General features: G+C 48.6%; 1 protein-coding gene across 4 annotated transcripts in view; it reads right to left on the bottom strand.

Moving 5' to 3' along the window:
* The window catches only part of ZNF532 (zinc finger protein 532), a 111,465-nt gene that overhangs the window by 102,869 nt on the left and 1,010 nt on the right, over nucleotides 1–7,586 (bottom strand). Inside the window, exons 2-3 of one of the 4 annotated variants that reach the window (XM_012651791.1) lie at nucleotides 5,738–5,819; nucleotides 5,544–5,653 (exon numbers count right to left, since the gene is read on the bottom strand). The gene's annotated coding sequence lies outside the window, so the exon portion shown is untranslated. Of the gene's footprint in view, nucleotides 1–5,543; nucleotides 5,654–5,737; nucleotides 6,496–7,409; nucleotides 7,481–7,586 lie in introns of those variants that run through there. The other 3 variants (XM_012651794.1, XM_012651792.1, XM_012651793.1) reach the window with 3 other exon arrangements.

Raw genomic sequence — 7,586 nt, 5'->3', positions numbered from 1 at the left:
GAGCAAGACCCCATCTCTTAAAAAAAAAAAAATAGAAAAAAATGAAATAACATAAGGGCCACCACCTTCTGCAGTGCCTGCAAGGTGCTAGCTATTAAACTTTTTTTTTTTTTTTTTGAGAGACAGCATCTGGCTATGTGGCCCAGGCTGGTCTTGAACCTCAAATGATCCTCTGGCTTCAGCCTCTCCAAGTGCAGGGACTACAGGCATGACCCACTGCCCCCAGCCTAATTTTCTACCTTTCTGGAAATGCCCTCCAACTTCCTGCAGCACGTTTTCAAGTTCTTCAGAGGTTCCTCTCCGTTTCATTTATGGTTTTCACTATGTAAGACATTATCCTAGGGGATAGGAACTCAACCCTTCTGACACCTTTCTTCTATCCTCTCTGTATGCTAATTACTCACAGTCTAGACCTCCAGCCCAAATAGCCCTCCTGAAGCCCAGACCGGACAGCACCAAGAGGCAAAGGGCGGCTCCGCAGGCAACAGAGCCCAAAACCAAACTCACTGTATCAAGTCTCTCGCTCTCCCAAATCTATTCGGCCTTCTGAACTTGCTATCTCAAAGAGGTAGCCTCGGCCTGCCACCTGGGAGGCGGCCTCTGCACCTCCCTCTCTATCTCTCCCCTTACCCGGTCACACCAAGCCCCCTGAAGCAGCCACTACCGGCCCCTCCATCCCCAGGAACAAGGCTTCGGATCAAAGCCCTCACGGTTTCTCTCCTGGGATCCTGCAGCGGTCCCCTCGCTTGACCTCCCTACCTCCATGCCATCCTCCAGTGCTGCCACAGGACCTTTGTCATGAAAGGGAAGTCCTTCTGCCTACACTGCCCACACAGAGAGTCCACACTCCAAGGGACTGTACTGAACGACCTTGCTCAGGCTGGCCCTCGACTGCCACTCCTCCCACAGCCCGCTCCCAACACCGGGCGCTCCGTGCCTTTCCACATCCCGCTGCATCGGGCTCTGCCCTGGGTCTTCACAGGCCTCACCTATTCTTACTGGTCTTTCCCAGTTCAGCTCTGAAGCCACCTCTCCAAGGGCTCCTCCCCTGACGCTGGCACTAGGTGGCCCATTCACATTCCTGTCATAGCTTCTGTAGGGTCCTTCCCACTAGACTTGTTCCCCTGGTGTCCTTTCCCCCGTGTGCTCCCAGCGCCTGGCACAATGTCTGCTTTGTAAACAGTAGGCATCTGTCAAACGGCCGGAACAATCCCCAAATTAACACCTCTTCCCACTTCTTGGGCTAGCCTCCCTCTACGCCACCATGATCTCTGTCTATCTCTAAAACAGGATCTGCACAGGATCTGTTCTTCCCAAACCTGAAAGCTATTTTATCCTTGAAAAAAAAAAAAATCTGCTTCCAAAATCTCCCCTTTGACTGCCTTGATATTGCTTAAACATTCTCACTTCCTTAAAAGTTAGAAGAGCTGAATAATAACTATTAAAACACCACCAATATTGGCAGTCAGGAAATCAAATTATAATTAAGAAGTTGTTTACAAACAACTAAGATCTTCGGTAGCACTTTCCAAAATTGCAATTCTATTAAGGTTTGGTGTTTTATTGAACCTGAAGACAAATGTAAAAATTAAACTGCCAAATGTTTCTGAAGAGATTAAAAATAACTGCTGCAGGAGAGAAAGGATATTTTACCGCTTGCAGTTTTTGTTTCCACTTTTGGCTAATTCCGATTAGTTCAGGGTTATAAAGCATGTCATCCCATTAGAGAGTGTTCTATTATCATGATCATCTCTCGTGTGTCTTCAGACAATGTTCACTACGATCTCTTTCTTGGGAAGTCTTAACTGCAGCTGTCAAGGCTAGATCTTTTCTGTGACTTACAATGAGATGAATTTATTTTCATTCAAGCTTTTAATTCTTGTGTATGTACCATATGACCCAGACGTCTCAATTCTAAGTAGAGTCATGTAATGCACAATGACACTTCAGTCAATAATGGCCTGCATATACAACAGTGGTTCCATACGATTACATTATCATACCTTTACTGTACCTTGTCTATGTTTACATATGTTTCAACACACACATACTTACCATTGTGTTACAACTGCCCACAGTATGAATACTGTAACACGCTGTACAGGTTTGCAGTGCATGTGCGCGCGGGAACAACAGACCATACCATTACAGCCTAGGTGTGTAGTAGGACGTACCATCTAGGTGTGTGTAGGTGCACTCCGCGATGTTCACAAGATGATGTAATCACCTAATAATGCATTTCTTAGATCATGCCCCCATCATCACTCGACACATGACTGTATTTACCAAAGAGAAATGAAAACTTATATTCACACAATACCCTGTACACAAATGTTCATAGCAGCTTTATTCACAGTTACCAAAAACTGGAAACAACCCTCAGGTCCTTCAAGCAGTGAATGAATAAACCGTGGTACATCCATACAGTGGAATACTACTCAGCATTAAAAAAGAACCAAGCATCTATACACAGAATATGGATGCGCCTCAGCTGTATTTTGCTAATGAAAGAAGCCATTTATGTGACATTCTGGAAAAGACCAAACTACAGGGACAGAGAACAATGTCCCTGTAGGGGGACAGTGGATGCCAAGGGAAGGGCTGGGGAGAAAGGGCAGCAAGAGACATTTTTTGGTGTGGTGGAACCATACCGTAGCGACTGTGGTGCTGGATAAACGATTCTATACACATGTTGAACCCACAGAATTGTATATCACAGAGTAAGTTTTACAGTATGTAAATTTAAAAATTAAAAAAGTTAACTCTTTAACCATGACTCAGTTAAAGATCATCCCTAAGATATAATTAACACAGAGGTGTGTATTTCTGTAACGTTTACCATGGCTGCTGCTGTTCCTGTTTTGACAGTATGGGGATTAGGAAGAGACATCAGGGGAATGAAGGAGCTACTGGCAACCTTTTTGAGGTTCCACATGCGGGCGCGACCTCCACTCCAGCTGTGAACAGCCAGATGGACTTCCACCAAGGGTATGGGAAAGGTTATTCGAAATCAACCAAAGAGAGACTGTACTCCACAGCAAAGCCCAAGAAAGCATGTCAAGGGAAGAAATAAATGGAGGAGGGGAGAACTCACAGGCATTAATGCAGGTATTAAGCAGAAAATTCCACTTACGTGTTGGCTACTTCCTTCCTAGGCCTTCCTTAAAAATGAGTAAAGGCGGGTGGGGGCAGGGAATCTACGACAGGAGAGAGGGAGAGAGGGAGAGAGAACAAGCTCACACTCCCGAACCAGGCTAGGCTGAGAGTTCTAAAAGCCCCTGATCCAATGTTCTTTAACATGGAAAAAATGACCTTACACAGACAAATGATAAAAACAAGGACTAGACACCAAGTTACACTTTCTTTCCAGTGTACTCTGCACAGCCAAACCCACACATTCCTGCCCCAGAGGGGATGGGCCGCAGGTCGTCCTTGGAGACTGCTGCAGGCGATCCCAACCAGAGGCTGGGCTAGGCTAAGCGGCAGTGACAGCCAGGCCGGCCCCACCCCAAGTATGGGCGCCCGGTGTCTCCTCCTGGCTCTCCCAGGAAGGAACATGCCCTTGCTTACTGTCCACACTCACATTCGCATTCCCAAGCCCAGAAGCCTCTCGGCTCCTCTCCCCGGAGACCTGGGCCTGCTACATTGTTATACCTCCCTGTGAGATCACCACCTGAGACAAGCTTCCATCCAAGATGAGCTCATGATTACTGCCCTGGAGAACCAGCTCTCCAGGCTTCAACAGCATTTGCAGCTGGAAAGACTGGTCTAAATGCAAAACAAATGCTATTTTCAGGAGACTTGGGGGGTGGGGGTGGGACAGTAACAAAGCTAAAAACCACCAAGAGAGCAAACCAGAACATTCCATGTCGTGCAATGCCTTACAAAGAGATTTTTTAAAAACATACTCTCAAGAAATAGCCAGTGCAAGGGGTCGGCTGTCAAAGTTAAAGAAAAATCACTGACTCTGGAAAGACAAGAAGGAAGGGCCAAATGATAAAACAGCTTATTGTATTAAGCCAATTAAGGTGTATCATATTAGCCATCTGAGTTTTAGTTGGCACCAGAAAAGCAGGAGCAGCATATCGTGCAACATGGATTGGGATCTGCCTTGCAAGCGTATTTCTGCCACGCTCATACACAGAACCTCTGGCAGTCAAAAATGATGTAGAATTGAAAACCAATTTTAGCACAGTGATTTGTAAAGAATTTTGTTCCATCATGTAAGCTATTTGCTGGTCTATCTGCCCGAGATTACATTTATCTCTATTAAATACTACATAAAGTATTCTGAGCTAACCATGCACTCTTGTTTCCCTTTTGCCAGTTTTATCACACAGTGGATGTTCTGCAGCCAAATGAAAAACATCTTAACAATAAAAACCCTTGCATACTTGACATCCTTCACTGCAGATATTCTGCCCACCAACTGCCAGCACACAACTTAACCAATTCTAAGATCCCCGGCATTGCTGAAAAGACTATTCTGCTGAGCACGGAGAGGAACAAAATGCCCACTTCAAAGTAGGGCAGAAATTTATTTTCAATCATGTCTTCTGTGAGCTCCTCTGGATGTACTTTCACCAAACCAGCAGAAAGGCAGAACCAGTTCTATCTGTTGCCGAGATCATACTGGATATGATTGTGGAGCCGCTGGTTTCCTGTTTGGGGAAGTTGCAGTTCTTTTCATAAGGAACCTCAAGGCAAAATGTTTAGTGTTCCCCTATAAGCTCTCTCAGCCTTTGTTCTTCACTTTGCTAGACTCCTTGCTGCATTCTTCTCCTCTCCTCTCCAACCTCTGGTTTTGGAGTGTGCATAAAAATGCCAGCTCAGATCTAACTGCAATCTTTTAAGACATTACACATTTCCTACCATCCATTACAGAACAACTTTGAGTTAACAGGCATCTTTTCACAGATGAAGCCAGACTACCCGGTTTCCTCCTGGTATTGCATTAGTATTCCACATTAAAATGTATGCCACAAATAATCCAATGGCGAACTCACCGTCAACAGCCCCCAAAATCAATAAAAGACATTCCACCACTTGACTTGGAGTGAAAAACCTTTCAGGTTAACGCAGAGAGCAAGGTAAAAGAAAAGTGATGAATGAACAAAAGGCAACTCTACCCTTCAGATTCCTCAAATCCTAAAAAGGTGGCTAGGCTGCCTCGATTCGGTGAAGCCCTTCCTTTTCTTATAATCATCGGGAAAATGCCACATGTGTACCGCTTTTGTTGTATGCAAAACAGCACATTCTCCACAAGGCCCTGACGCCTACCATTCTCTAAACTCCCTTCTTTCCAGGCCTGACTCTTCCAATTGCCCAGACACATGCGATTTAATGAAGGCATTGAGATTTCGCCTTGATAGCAATACCATCATAAAGTCACTCTAATCCCATTAAACTGGGTTAACATTAAGAGAATTTCTTCTCCACTCTGAACCCAATTTTATCTCCAGGGTAGCAATCCACTGTCAGTCTGTGTCTGAATGGATCTGCAAATAAATATTTAAATTCATGCTCAAAACAGCATATCTCACCTTGTGAACCTTGACCTTTTGGAAAGACTTTGGACCAGTGTTCAGTTACTGTCACACGGCTGCATTCTCAGCACATATGAAAGGGTTAAAAGCAGCCCCAGTCAACAGGCCTACAAGGAAAAAAAAGACAGCATGTATGGCTAACAGCATCACTGGAACGCATTTATGCTCATTTCCTAGAACAATATTGTTACCTTTTGGCCTTCATAATAGTCAGAAGTATCCCCAACACCCTTTAGTAGCTTCTAAAAGGAAAAGCACAAAACAGAACATACCCTGCAAGAGAAAAAAGGCATGCAAAGTAGCATTCTCCAGCAACAAACAAACTACCATTACAAATCCATCAGTTCATTTTGGTTTGGTTTTGTTAAAAACAGAGAAAGAGAGAGAGACTGCATAAACCAAGTGTCCCCACCCTAGCAAGGCACATTTTTTTCTTTAATAAGGGTCATAAATCTCAGCTCCTTGTCCATCCCTTAAGCAAAAGAAAAAGGCAGGAAAAGCCCAAGTAATCTCAGACCCTGCAAACCTGCACCTTTTTTTCCATCTTCTCTACCCAGAATCTTTCAGGGCTCCATTAGTCACGTACCAGTGCTGTGTGGTGTCTAAGTGTGCATTCACATACTGTGTTGGGATGGTACCTTCCTGCAAGCTCCTCTGCTTTTGGCTGCCATGGAGGGAGGAAGCTGCTATCCCACTGTAGTAGCTCAGTGACTGCATTGTGTTCAGGAGCTGATCTGCCTCAAACCAGTTTCAGCCGGTTCTGGTCACCCTACATAAAAAAGCTATGGCAACCCTCGCTGAGTTGCCAACAAGTCCCTGAAAATCATCAGCACAGGGGGATCTCGCTGGGGGTTGCTTCTCCCTTTTAGGTCTTCCTGAGCAGGGGAAGGTCATCATGTGTCCCCCCAACCACACACGCACGCAGTCTTGGAAATGGTCACCTCACAAGCACCCCAGAGCCCCTCAGGGCCCATCCCCCGCCCCTCCGCCCCACAGCCCTCCGCGGACACTGTTTCCCCCTCCTTCTCCTTCCCCCACTTACCTCCCACAACCTGGCTCAGATCTTTGTGTACGTGTGTGTCAGTGTGTGTTCTCTGTGTTGGTGGCTGACAAAGAGCCCCCAAGAAAGCAAGCTATGTGTGTCTGCTCACACAGGATGCGTCGGCTGCAGGAGCCGGCCTGGCCTCCTAGCAGAGTGGTGCTGGCTTGTTGACCAGGCTCCTCTCTGCCTGTCACCCCCACCCCACCCAGCCCCCTCCTCCCTTCCGTCCCTCTCCTCTCTCTCCCAGCCCTGTCACCACCACCAGCAGCCCCCCAGCCTCCTCCTCCTCCTCCAACCTTCTCTTCTTTCAAGCACCTGGGGGGAGAAGTCCAAATCCCTTCACCTCGGGGAAGAAAACTGGGGCTGTCTAGGGTGGGGGCGGGGGGCGAAGGAAGGACCAGTGGGACAGGGGGCACGGAGGCCTTTGAGAAAGCATCTGTGCACACCAGCGCCGGCGGGGGGAGGAGGAGAGCTGCGCCCACGTGGCCCCCCTCTCTGAACCTGCGGGGCCTAGCAAAGCCGGCTCTTCCTCGGCCCCCCAAGCAAGGCGGCGGGGCGCGAAGGCCTGCTGTCCCCAAGGCCAGGGTGGGACAGGCCACTGCAATCAGGCCAAGGGGCCTGAGCCTCACACGCTCGCCCCGACCCGCAGGGCTGGGCACGAGGGGCCGCGCCCCCGCCTCTCCCCGGCGCCCACCCGCGCCCCTCGCTTGCCCCGGCCGCCCCTGGCCGCCCCCCAAGCCCAGAGGCGCACACCCACCCCCGTCCCGGGGTTGGCCTCGCAAGCGGTCAAGCCCGGGCGCCTGGGCCGCAGCTCGGATGACCTTTGTTCAGCGCGGCGCCGCCGGCTGCTGCTGCTGTGGCTGCTGCTGCTGTCGTCGGAGCGGCGGCGGCGGCGGCGGCTTCCATGTTACGGGCGTGTCATCTGCGTTCCCGCTGCCGGGGTCTGTGTGTGCGTGTGCGGTGGAGCGGCCTCGCCGCCGCCACCGCCGCCGCTGCCG

This window comes from Propithecus coquereli, unplaced genomic scaffold, assembly GCF_000956105.1.
Source record: "Propithecus coquereli isolate 6110/MARCELLA unplaced genomic scaffold, Pcoq_1.0 Scaffold37, whole genome shotgun sequence".
NCBI classification, from domain to species: Eukaryota; Metazoa; Chordata; class Mammalia; order Primates; family Indriidae; genus Propithecus; species Propithecus coquereli.
This window is presented reverse-complemented; position numbering and strand designations above follow the sequence as displayed.